Below are 13,492 nucleotides of genomic sequence, written 5' to 3' on the forward strand. Positions count from 1 at the left end.
TGATTTTCTATCTCGTGCATAAACTGGTATTGTATATATCTTGTATCTAATGATAGTAGTGTCCTTTCTCCATTGTGCATTAACACTACGATTCATCATAACATCTATTAAAACACCAATATTATTGAGTAAGTATAAAAACCTGAAGTGTATAGAATTTAAAGTTTATAGAATTTAGCGTTTGTGAACCGGAACATACTATGTCAACTATTCATTTATATAAATTTGAACTTCTCTTATAAGTTGTCTGATATCAATTGTTTAAAAATTATAAAATAATATGTAAGCATTGATTCAAATATTTAAATATTTAAAGTGCTGAGTACATATTTCATGTCTTAATAGTGTGCCATGTTGCAACCAAATGCGAAGAAGTAAGTATCTCTAGATGAAACACCGGTCTGTCTAAATAACTTTGACATGGCTACACATTGTGTAGAATGCGATGTACAATATGATGACAATTATAAGATAACAAATAAAATAACAAATTTCAATGTAAATATATATATTGCAGTAGTCATTACCTTGGGAAATTCTAGTAGGTGTTTCAAGGCTTCCAAATGTGAGTTTTTACAACAGCTTTTGCCATTGGGGACTGGTTGTCAGTTCTACCTCTTTTTGTATATTGAGTGCAATTCATATAACATTCAAGGAGCAACCCCTGTCTGTATATCCATGCGTATGCTTCTCTGTATATACATGCACTTGTAGAAGAATGTATTCTAAATTCATGAGCTGTGCATACGCAAATGTATTCTTGTTGACCGTTCATTTCAAAAGCACTTCTCTATTCCATTTCAAGATGTCTTGATAATTAAAAATTAGTCTATGTATTTCTCTGCTACAAAACTATCTGTTAAATTATCAAAAATCACTTAAGTAGCAGAATACTAGAATTATATTCGGGGTATAATATATTTAATGTGTATATATAAAAATATGATGTTATAGTAAACATCTCAGGGAGCTTACCTCAATTATTCTAAAAACGGTTTCACTGAGACATAATTATTTATGCCCGGATCTCTATGTGCTCCGGATCTAAAAATCCATTCCATCTCTAACTTTGCTAAAGCTTTCTCATTGTCACCCAATCTAGGACTGATATTAATATTTTGTAGAACCCTGAACTTAAAATTATGTGTTGGATTCAAAATAATATGTTTGGCCAATGCGTTCAATTCATTTTGTTTGCGTATATCATATATATGATTGTATATACGTTCTCTCAGCTTCCTCTTGGTGAGACCAACATAGAAAGCTGGGCATGAAACGCAATTAGCCATATAAACTAGATTCGTGGTGTTGCAGTTTGTGTGGACTCTTGGGACAAAATGAAAATGTCCATGTGGGTGTCGATACTCTTGTATGTTATTAATATGTTGACACATACTACATGCCTGATATGGATATGTTCCTAATGTATCAGATGTTCCAGCATGTAATTGAGAGACATCATTTGAGTTATATGAAAAAATTGTTTTCAGATTATCACAAGTCCTGAAAACAAAACTCGGCATTTCACCTACGATTCCCCTGATATCATCTGTAATGACAAGAATGTTCCAATGTCTATTTATGATCTTCTTAATTTCATGGATATCATTTGTGTATTTTAATATAAAATTAACTTTAGTATTCTGTCTACGATAGGTAGATTTGTATACATCTCTTGCCTTCCTAGGCCTTGTATTAATCTCCCCTGAATTAATATATATATTTTGATGTCTATTCTCTTCTGGTATGATGCGACTTCTCATATCTTTAACTAACTTGCTATTATAACCCCTAGCCACAAACAATCTCTCCATATTGTCCGCTTCAGTCTGTAGTGTATCTATGCCCCTGCACAACCTGGTTATCCTTGAAAACTGTCCTTTCATTATGCCTGTAAACATGTATCTCGGATGCATGCTGCTGTATTCCAAAATAGTGTTCCTCCAACATGTTTTTCTAAATAGTCTGAAAGACAGACTATCATTAATGTCATAGAATAAAGTTAGATCTAGAAAATTAATCTCTCTGTAGGAGTGTTCATATGTAAATTTCAAAAATGTAGTTGTTTTTTCTAGATACTCCACAAACTTCTTCAAATCTTCAACAGTCCCATCCCATGCCAAAATCATGTCATCTACAAATCTCCTATACATGCGTATGTTTTTCATCCAAATACTATTGAATACATGTTCCTGCTCCCAGTGGTGTAATACCAGGTTAGCATAGGAGTTTGCACATGGGGTGCCCATAGCGACACCCCATGTTTGTAGGTAGTATTTGTTATGGAACGTGAATACGTTACAATGCAGCACTAACTCTAGTAGTTGATTAATTAGTATCTGCCTATTCCTGGAGAAATCACTTCATGTTACCATCACTTCTCTCACTGCCTGCATTCCATAGTCATTAGGGATGCACGTGAACAAGTCACGAACATCCAATGTGACTAGGAGCAATTTCCCATTGCTCTTCTCTAGAAGATCAAAAGATTCTAGATCTTTCAGCAAGTGTTGTGTATCTCTAAGAATAGTATGTATCTCGTTTACTATTGGCCTCAACATTTTTTCTATGAATACCGAGATGTTGTATGTGGCCCATTGTCTGCCGGATACTATTGGTCTCATAGGTATCGGTTCTAATGCTTTATGTATTTTCGGCAGACCCTTTAACACAGGTACAAGTGGTTCTTCTATGTATAAGAAGTCAAACATCTCTTTACTCACTATTCGACACATTAAAATATCATACAGTTCTTCACTAACATTCTTTATTATTCTCATCACCCCTTCCAGTGTCAATTCTTTATAAGTACTATTCTGTTGTAAAGTTGTTTCTATTATGGTTATATACTCATATCGGTCTAGCAACACTACTCCCCCCCCCTTGTCAGCGTTGGTAATCACAATATCACTGTTATATTTCAGGTTCCTCATAGATTCATATTCAGCTTTTTCCAGATTAAAAAATCTGTTTTTGACATGTTTGTTAGCATATAACTTGTAAATATCCTTCTCACAAGTTCTTACAAAGCATTCTACATCTGTCGGCAAAACCGGTGAGAAGGTACTTCTGCATTTGAACACATTATCTGTATTTTTCAACAAATTCACTTGGTTTCTAAAAAGTAGTCATAACGCTACTTTCCTGGCAAATAGTCTCAAGTCTGTGAGAGTATCTGACAGTCTGCTATACTGTGAAGGCACATAGTTCAGTCCTCTATTCAGCAACGAACAATCAGACGCAGACAAATTATAGTTAGAAAAATTAAAAACCAATAATGTCAGTTCCAGTTCCTTTTCGTGTGTTTTTCGTACCTGTCTATTGAGGATTTCCGTTTCCTCGGACCTCGGCTTTCTGATCTCCCCCTTGTCATTGGATGGATCCTTATTGGAAAAGGGGCATCCATGTTCCTGCTGGATGTCGCGTTGTTTTTTCGAATAGTTTCAGTTCTTATGGAATCCTCTGTGGGCCTTAGAGCTAACTGGTTAGGTGGCGGTGTCAGTTCATCAGTGTTCACTACAATGGTTTCTCTTTTATCATTGATTGGTTCACCTGAATTATTCGTACTCAAGTTGGTCGGCGCCAAACTTGAATTTCCTGCACCTCCCACATCCGGTTTCCTCTGTTGCGGGCGATGAATGCGTTCACTCTGCATCACGTTGTTCTCTGTGTTTCTCTGCCAAACTAATATATTGCCCATTCGAAAATCTTGTACATCTCTAGTCAGTTTCTTTTGCTTAATGCCTCGTAACTTTTCCCCATACAACTTAATTTGCATTGAAATGTCATTCATTTTCCGGTTGAATTTTTCCGAGTTGAATCTTTCCACAATGACTTTGTATGCTGCATCAATTTCTCTCTGTATTTCATTTTCTATAGGTTCAAAGTAATCAAGAAGCAGTTGTATGTATTTATTACTTAATTCTAGATTCAGATCTTGCCATTTTTTGAGAAAATCTGGATATTGTTGTCCGTACGTAGGCATGCACAAAACGCGCATGCCTCTCGGAACAACCTTGAAATTGAGGCAAGCTTGTAAATGCTTTCTCTGCCATGACATTCTTTGAAACTTATACAGATTGTTCTCAAGATCTCTTAGTAATAAATAAAAATCAGTCATATTATTTTCAGAGTCATTCCTTATTGACATATTGTCAGTTGTTTCAGGAAAGTCTAAATTCAGCAACGGGTTACCTTTAGTAGGTAGTCTTCTTCTTCTTTTTCTCTTTCTCTTTTCAACTAAAAGACTATAAAGAATATATACTTTCAGAAGTAAAACATTTTTTAGACATAAATAACACTCCTGAAGGCTCCATTGTTTATGTTTGGGATGCCTCAAAATCATATCTATATGGACAAAGTATCAGATGGTATAATAATAAAAGGAAATCTTGGGATAAGGAATTGTTAGATATTCAAAGCAAATTAGACTCTTACAAACATAATAATAAAGAAAATATTATGGACAAGAAAGTTATTGAAGAAATAAACAAACTAAATGAGAAATACAAAGAAATTTTAACTCATAAAGTTAAAATAACTTTAGAGAAATACAAGTTTTTGTCTTATTCAATAAGTCCCAAATACTTACATAGACTTAAAAATAAAACAAAAAGGTTGAATAAACAAAACCATATCAATGAAATCTTTTCTCTAAGGAAAAAGAAGAATGTTTCTAGTATACCAGAAATACTAGATGAATTTAGAAATCACTTTCACAAAATTAACCATAATAATATTAACATGGAACCTAAAGATAAAATAAAGGAGTTTATAACCACAAATATGAATAAAAAGCTTAATAAACAACAGATTAAACTATTGGACAAGAGTATTTCATATACAGAAGTTATTACACAAATAAATAAGCTTAAATCAAACAAAGCACCGGGTAATGATGGTATTATACCAGAGATATATAAAATCCTTTCTAAAAATACATATTCATTAATACATAAGGTTTTTATTTTGGCCCAAACTGAGTTAATAACCCCCCCCCATCTTGGCAATAAACATTTATTTCGCCAATTTTAAAACCTAATAAAGATCCAACTAGATGTTCTTCATATCGGCCCATCTCATTACTTAATGTTGATTATAAAATGTTTATGAATATCTTTGCTGATAGATTGAAGACAATCATTCCGGCATTATAGATATAGATCAGACAGGCTTCATTGTAAATAGAAATACTTTTGATAATATAAGAAGAACTTTAACATTAATAGATTTTGCAAATAGGAAAAAGAAAGATTTAACACTTATTAGTCTTGATATAAGTTCAGCATTTGATTCAGTAAGTTGGGACTATCTGTTTACCTTAATGAAGTGCACAAACTTCTCGGATGCATTTGTAAATCTAATTGAACATTTATACAAAGGAACGTTGGCTTATATTAAGGTAGGAACATATGTTTCACAAAAATACCCATTCTTAAAGGTACAAAACAAGGATGTCCACTTTCTCCACTATTATTCACTTTAGTAATGGAGCCTTGGGCTAATTTGATCAGAAACAGTACTGACATAGAGGGTTTTGAAATAGATGAAAATACAACATCCAAAATTCAACTTTTGCAGATGATGTTCTAATTACATCAGCAGGATCTAATTCTTCTATACAGTCTCTATTTGATAACATGATGAATTTTAAAAGTATTTCTGGTTTAATATTCAATGAAGAAAAACTAAAATACTACCTATATATACACGAAAAAATATTCTCATTAGTGATTTTACTAAATATGTACCCAATTCAGGTCAGATAACTTATTTAGGTATAATACTATCTAAAGATATTAAATCTATTATATATAATAATTATAATACCTGTTTTCTTAATATACAAAATCTTTTTAATACCTGGAATAATATGTTTTTTACTATGGAGGAGAGACTTACAATTATTAAAATGATAATATTCCCCAAGATTTTATACTTAATACAATCAATAATACTTCCACCTACAAAAATAATTATCAAGAAACTGAACACACTAATGTTAAATTTCTTATGGGCACCTAATAGACCTAGGATTGCATTAAAGAAACATACTAATAGCTGGTCTCAAGGGGTATTTCTTTTCCAGACTTTAATTTATATACTATCTCTTCTATTGTAAAAGTTATTACTTTATTAATAGAGCAGTCATATGTCACAAAATGGAAAGATTATTGGGAGCTAATTAGTATACACTTCATGAAAATCTCCTTAACACATAAAAATATGATTGTAAATAACTCCATGTTATGGTTACTAAAGGAATTTTGTACTTCACCTATTACACCTAAACATATGGTTTGTTACCCATTAAATATTATTATTAGTTATCGTAACTTTATATTCATGCACCCTAAGTATAGGGAATGGAATTTTATTGTATTTCCTATAATGTATACTCAGGGTATGCTTTTGTCATCTACTTCTGAAGGAACTCATTTAGCTATAGATAATGATCTAAAGTACTGGTATCAGTTGATATCTGATAATAAAGTTAAAAATCTAGATTTCTTAAAACAAGAATTTGATCTAAGAGAAACTTGCTGGTTAGAGGTTCAGACCTTTAGACAACATCTCATTAATAAAATAGATTTAATGTCTATAACTGTTAAAGAATCTATTCCAACACTGATTGATTACTTGATATTAAATTTACAACATAAAGTTTCTGATAAAGGTAAACTTTCATACATACATAAAGTTATCAGACAAGAAACTTTTTACAGTGTAGATTCATACTGGAATTATTTCACTTCTATTAATGGGGACTCACCAAATCAACAAGATAAATAATATATATTGGAATCTGCTTATAGAACTACGTCTTCCATTGTCTGGAGACTTTATACATGGAAATTTTTACATAGATCTTTTTATACACCTTTGATGATGAATAAAATAAATAATAAAGATAATCTATGTAAGAGATGTAATGTAGAAATTAATGCTGACTGGGCTCATATGTTTTATGACTGCATAAAATTGAAAGAATACTGGAAGTCAATTAATGAATTTTTGCAGGCAACTTTTACAGATAATTTCATTATTTCTAAATCTCTTATATTATTCAACACACCTGTACCTCAAAGTGTTAAAAGGTTAAGCTTCCCTTGTTATGGTCTATTCTAGCAGTGGCTAGGAAAATAATAACTAGAAATTGGATTTCAGATACACCTCCTTCGTTCAATGAATTTAAAAATGTTATGAATATAGTGTGCCATATGGAAATAAACACAATTAGGACTAGAACAAATAAAAAAACATCTTATTTTATTGTATGGGATAATTTACAAAATTTGTTAAAAAAATTTTAATTTCAATAGCATGGTATTTTAGTTTAATTAATTGATCTGATTGTAGTGGATGTCTTTGTAAATACTTTAGTTGTTTTGTTGAATATTATAATAATACCTATTTTTAATTACTTGTATAAAATTGTTATGATATTTCTCTTATATGTTAAAACAATAAACCTGTTTTGAAAAAAAAAAACAATAGAACAGTTAGATTCAGATGTTTAGTTGGCAAGTGTCTTTTTTACCTATATTTCTTATGTGTATTACCCCCTCTAGTGTCCAAATATATAATTACATTGAATTTAGTTAAATATTGTTAGCTCTCAATTTGAGAAGTGGGGAAAGGGTTATAAATTCATTCATTCCTGGTTTTATACCTGCATCGAGGTTGACCTGCCACCAAAGTTCTTTACTTTCTAAAATTTCTTCCCACAGGACACCTCTTATGTCAGGTTTAATTTGATCAAGTACAAAAAATACATATTTAAATTCAATACAATTAATGGAGTGTTTAAAAAGTGCATTTGTGTGTTTCCCTTTTGTAATGTCATATGTATGCTCGTATATCCTTCTCTTCAAATGTCTCTCAGTCTTCCCCACATAGAAGGATTGACATTTCTGACATATGACAAGATATACCACACCTTTACTTTCACAATTGTAAAAAACACTACTACTTAACCATTTTTTCTACTCTCAATGTAAACTTCCCCTTTATTAATAATATATGGACACTGCTGGCACCTACCACACTTGTATGTTCCCACCTTTTTCCTATCACCTTTGTGTTTACTACATACTTTCCTCTCTAATATGTTCTTTAAATTTTGAGAATTTTTATAAACTATTTTTGGTTGTATGTTTGTGACTTCATCCATATCCGTCAAGATAGAAAATTTATTCCACTCTGTACTCAAAAAGTCCTTCATCCTTTGATTAGAAGCATTGTATTCCACCACTAAACTTCTTGTATATATTTCCTGATTATTATTGTTCGTATTCAACCCAGGGTTGGAATTTGTACTCTCAACATTAATTCCCCTACCTATAATAGGTTTAAATCTATCCGTCCTACCTCTTTCCACTTCTTCCCTGATATTACACACAAAGTATTCGGGGTATCCACGCTCTAAAAACATTTTTTCCAATATCTTACATTCCAGTTGAAAATCCGCATCCCAACTGGTCATTCTCGAACCCCTTACAAATTGCCCCTTGACAATATTTCTTTTACTATGTAAGGGGTGAGCACTATTATAGTGTAGGAAGGAGTTGACATAAGTTTCTTTTCTAAACACTTTAGTTTCAAACTTCCCATTCCTTTTATATACTTCAACATCTAAATATTTATGGGCTTCACTACTTGTAGAATATGTAAATTTTAGAAAACTTGTAGTTCCAGTTATATATTCCATGAAATCCAAAAATCTCGTGTATCCCCCTACCCAAAAAATCACAATGTCATCCAAAAACCTGTGATAAATTAGCCAATATTTCTTGTAGTCTGAATTAATTATAAACTTTTCCTTCCATTTTAACAATACAATATTGGCATAAGTAGGGGCACATGCCGCTCCCATAGAAACCCCGGATTTTTGCTGGTAAAATTCTCCTTCAAAAGTAATAAAATTATATTTTAGCACTGAATCCATAAAAGCAACACTAGCTATTTTGTCCCTTTGACTAAGAATTTTGTCTTCAAAAACACTCTCCTCAAACATTTCCATCCCTTCTACATAAGGGATACAACTAAATAAGTCTTCTCTATACATTTCAGGCTTTAACTGACTCGAGAAATCCCAGGAATCTTTGAGAATGGTTTGATTATTGACCCATATATGCTTAGTTTTATAATCTACAAATTTGGCTAAAGGCACGGTCTTAAAGCCCTCTGCAGAAACTATGGGTCTAAGGGGGGGGGTCACACATGTTTTTATGGATTTTTGGTATTCCGAATATTGTAGCTGTTCTTGGTTTATTCACTTCTAAATGCTTAAATGTTTTAATATCAACAACTTCCTCAACCAAAAAATCCTGTAACAAATTGTCAATTTGTTTATAAGCTACATTAATCTCATTCAAGGAGACCACAGTATATATTTTCTCATTCCTCAAGATGGAATTCATCTTACCGTCATAAATCATTTTATCCATAATGACTATCCCCCCTCCCTTGTCTGGCTTCATAACCCTGACTAGTTGGTTTCTACTTAGTTCATTTAACACAACTTTTTCTTCCATACTTAAATTGTGGTTACACCAGACCTTGTCGTGCTTTTTCCTAACCCCATCTACCAAGACATTTTCAAAGTTTTTAAGCTGGGGTAATAGAGGGGGGTTATAGTTAGATTTTCTAACTAAAGCCACTACTTTTCCTTTTTCTTTTTTCAGCCCGGCCCTTAAAGCCAAAATTTCTAAATTAATTTTCCTTATAAACAACTTTATGTCAAAAATAGTTCGTGTGTAATCCCCTTTAACCATTGGTATGTATTTCAACCCTTTACTTAAAAGGGAAAAATGTGGAATGGTTAAAGTTGTGTCACTAAAATTATAGATACTAAAATCCTTGTAGGTATATTTAATATTGTCTCCACCTGTTGTTATATTATTAACATTATTGACGACAGTGTTACTATCAGGTAAGGGGGTATTAACCACTAATATCTCCCCCTTCCTCTTCTCCCCCCCCCCCCCGTTTTTGAAAAATTTCCCCCCTTGGTTGAATCCCAAAGTCGTATAACCCCATACCCTCCATCATCAGAGTATAAATTAATTAACACAATCCACTCCCTTTTTATGCAAAAATCTAAAACCACACCTCCTTCAATTAAGAACATCAATTGCAATAAAACAGTCAATTAAAATAAAAGGTGTATTTGTACCAATGTTTATTTGTGTTTGTATATAGCATTTGTGACTAAAATTAGATATAAATGTATGTATGCTTATATATTTTTATATTCTGACCAAAATACCTCATTCAATTGTATAACCGTGCCAAAAGTATATGTCTATAGACTAAAAATTGTTATTGTTATGTATATAAAATGTATATAGAAATGTAAACTATATGTGATATAATTATATATAAATGAATAAATAAATAACTTATAAAATATAAATATACAATATAATCTATAATATGTAATGTATAATATAAATCATATAAATATTACAGTGTTTGTATGAAATGTGTATAAAATATGTGAACATTCAGACATAATAAAAATTCATATAAAAATTCATATAAAATGTGATTTATATTTTAGGATGCTGGAAATAGAAATATGTTCATTTATACCAGATGGCTTGGATGCATCCAATTTAAGCTGCCACATACATTCTTTAACCTCTAGTAAGGTCTTGTCATCCCCTCCCTTGTCATTATGTGGGACACGATCAATAACAAAAAAATAAAAACTTTTAAAAGTCTCTACATTTCAAACTGTGTGAATAAAGTGCATTAACAGTTTTTTTTTTGTTTCTAATGTCCCTAACGTGCTCAAGTATCCTAGATCTTAACTTCCTGATGGTTTTACCAATATAATATGTTGAGCAGCTTAGACAGGTAGCAATGTATAAGACCATTTTGGTATTGTCATTGCAATAATCTGGACATCTGATAGTTCTTCCATAGTTTTGTACAGTAACATAAGGTCCATCATTAATGTATTTACATATGCTACACAGGCCATATTTGCTCACCCTAGATCTCTTATATATATTCAAATCCATATCCATTTCCAATATTTCCTCCAAGTTCTTTCCCCTACTGTGTATAAAATCAGGTTCATTACCTATAATTCCTTTTAGTTCAGTTGTAAAAATACCAAGTCTCTTTTAAAATAGTCTTAATTTTACCCATCATGTCATTGTAGGGGAGTATCATAGCCCTTGCTTTGTCTGTTGTACCATCATCGGTACCATCTTTACTGTCTCTTGGGAGACCTCCTTTTAAAATGGGTTTAAACATAGTGCCCCCCCCCCCACTTCCTTACTTATTTTTCAATAGAATATCTCGAGGGTATCCACTTTCAATAAACATTTCAATAATTTTTTTTGATTTCTACATCGTACATACAATTGTCACTAATTAGTCTCAAGAGTCTTACCATCTGCCCTTTCATAATGTTTTTCTTCGGAATGTATGGATGACAACTGTTGAAATGTAAAAAAGAATTGGAGAAAGTATTTTTACGGTGAATGTTGGACTGCAAGGTGTCATTTTCCTTGTACAATAAAATGTCCAAATATTCACAGTTGTCTTTGTAAATGTTACTAGTAAACTTCAAAAATGAAGTTGTTGATTCAATATACGCAACAAAATTCTTAATTTCTTCTTCTGGCTCTTTCCAAAAAATTAGAATGTCATCCAAAAAGCACAGGTATAGGGCAATGTTGGATTTGTACTGAGATTTAAACACTGTTTGTGTCTCCCATTCAGCCAACACTAGGTTGGCATAAATGGGTGCACATCTAACCCCCATGGCCACTCCGGTGCACTGTTTAAAAAACTCCCCTTCAAACATGATGAAATTATTTAATAAAACTATTTCCATTAATTCCACCATCAGTTTGCATCTGACCATGTGCATCCCACTGTATTTCATGAGACAATTGTCAGACATACTCAGACTTTCCTAATGTGGGATAATAGACAATAAATTGATAACATCTATAGTTATCATTAAATATTCATCACCTATTAAGCTGTCTTTTATGACATCCAAACAGTGCCAGGAGTCCCTTAGAATATGAGGTAACTGTTTTAATGTGTGTTTACAATGAAAATCCACAAATGATGCCAAAGCCTCTGTCTTTGAGCCCTTTGCAGAAACTATCGGGCGAAAAGGTGGATCATTCGTATACTTGTGGATTTTTGGAAGCCCAAAGATGGAGGGAATGACAGGTTCCTCAACCATGAGATAGTTGTGATCAATTAGGTCTATAATATTGCTGCCCCCTGATGGTGGTTTGGATTGGAATTTTGAATTCCAGAATGTGTTGAGCGAAGGAGTTGGTACATGAGTAGTTTTCCCAGTTAATGGTGGGGTAGTTGAAATCACCCATTATTAGGGTGTTTGGTTGAACCTTAATATTTTTCAGTATATCAAGAAAAGAGGAGTCGGAATTCTGGGGCATGGTGGGGGATCTGTAGCAAGCTACAATTTGGATTGCAGTTTTGCCCAGAGTTAGTTGCACTTGTATAACCTCGGATGCATTATGCTGTGTAACTAGTCTGGAGGTATGGATATCCTTAATGAATATGGACACACCTCCACCTTTGATGTTCTGGTCCAGGTTAGATGGCCGAAAAGTGTGGTATGAGTTATAGCCTGGTAATGCAGGGGTGCTCTCTAGAGCCTTGAAACAGGTCTTAGTCACTGCACAGATATCAATGTTCTCCATTTTAAAGAGTGCCTCGAGTGAGTGCATTTTGAGATTTAGACTTCTAGCATTGAGTAGCATTACCCTCAGTTTTGCTTGCCTGTTCGTGTTACGGTGGTGAATTTGTCATTTGAATCTTGTCTAAAAAAGGCACTATAGGGGTGGCAAGAGCCCTAGCCAGTATCCAGAATCTCAGAGGCAACAGGTGCAGGCCATCTCTGGCAAAGCATCTTGGTCTGTCGACCATGTCGTCCCAGGCAGACAGATACTGGATCCCCTTAGAAAGACACCAGAAGCTTAGCCAATTGTTGAAGTCAATCATTTTTTCCTTGCACTGCAGTATCATTCTGGGCAATGGCAGGATGCTACTCAGGGCTAGGGTCATACCTGAGAATACAAGAAAAATAATCTGGTTCCACACAGCAGTGAAAATCATTATGTCCTTTATTGTAGTAAGGTAAGAGCTTTCTCGGAATAACATCCACTTCATCAGACCAACAAAGATAGAATAACAGTTACATTTTTAAACACTAAAACATCCAATCAAAAATTAGATAAAATGTGCATCATAGCTAAAAGCCATGTGATAAAATACATCTGTAGAATATATAGTTCTTTAAAAAAATTGAATAAAGACAGATTAAATGAACAATATGTACTTAAAAATTATAACGAATACAATAGTAAAAAATAATAAAAGATGGACTATTGAAATATATATGATAAAATATTAAAAGAGAGATCAATGCTTTAATGGCCGCGCTTTAAGGAAGAGTTTCAGGGAAACTCTGTTGTTTAAACCAGGAGGT

The sequence above is a fragment of the Protopterus annectens genome, chromosome 5.part0, assembly GCF_019279795.1.
Source record: "Protopterus annectens isolate FY-2018-M chromosome 5.part0, PAN1.0, whole genome shotgun sequence".
In the NCBI taxonomy this organism is placed as follows: domain Eukaryota; kingdom Metazoa; phylum Chordata; order Ceratodontiformes; family Protopteridae; genus Protopterus; species Protopterus annectens.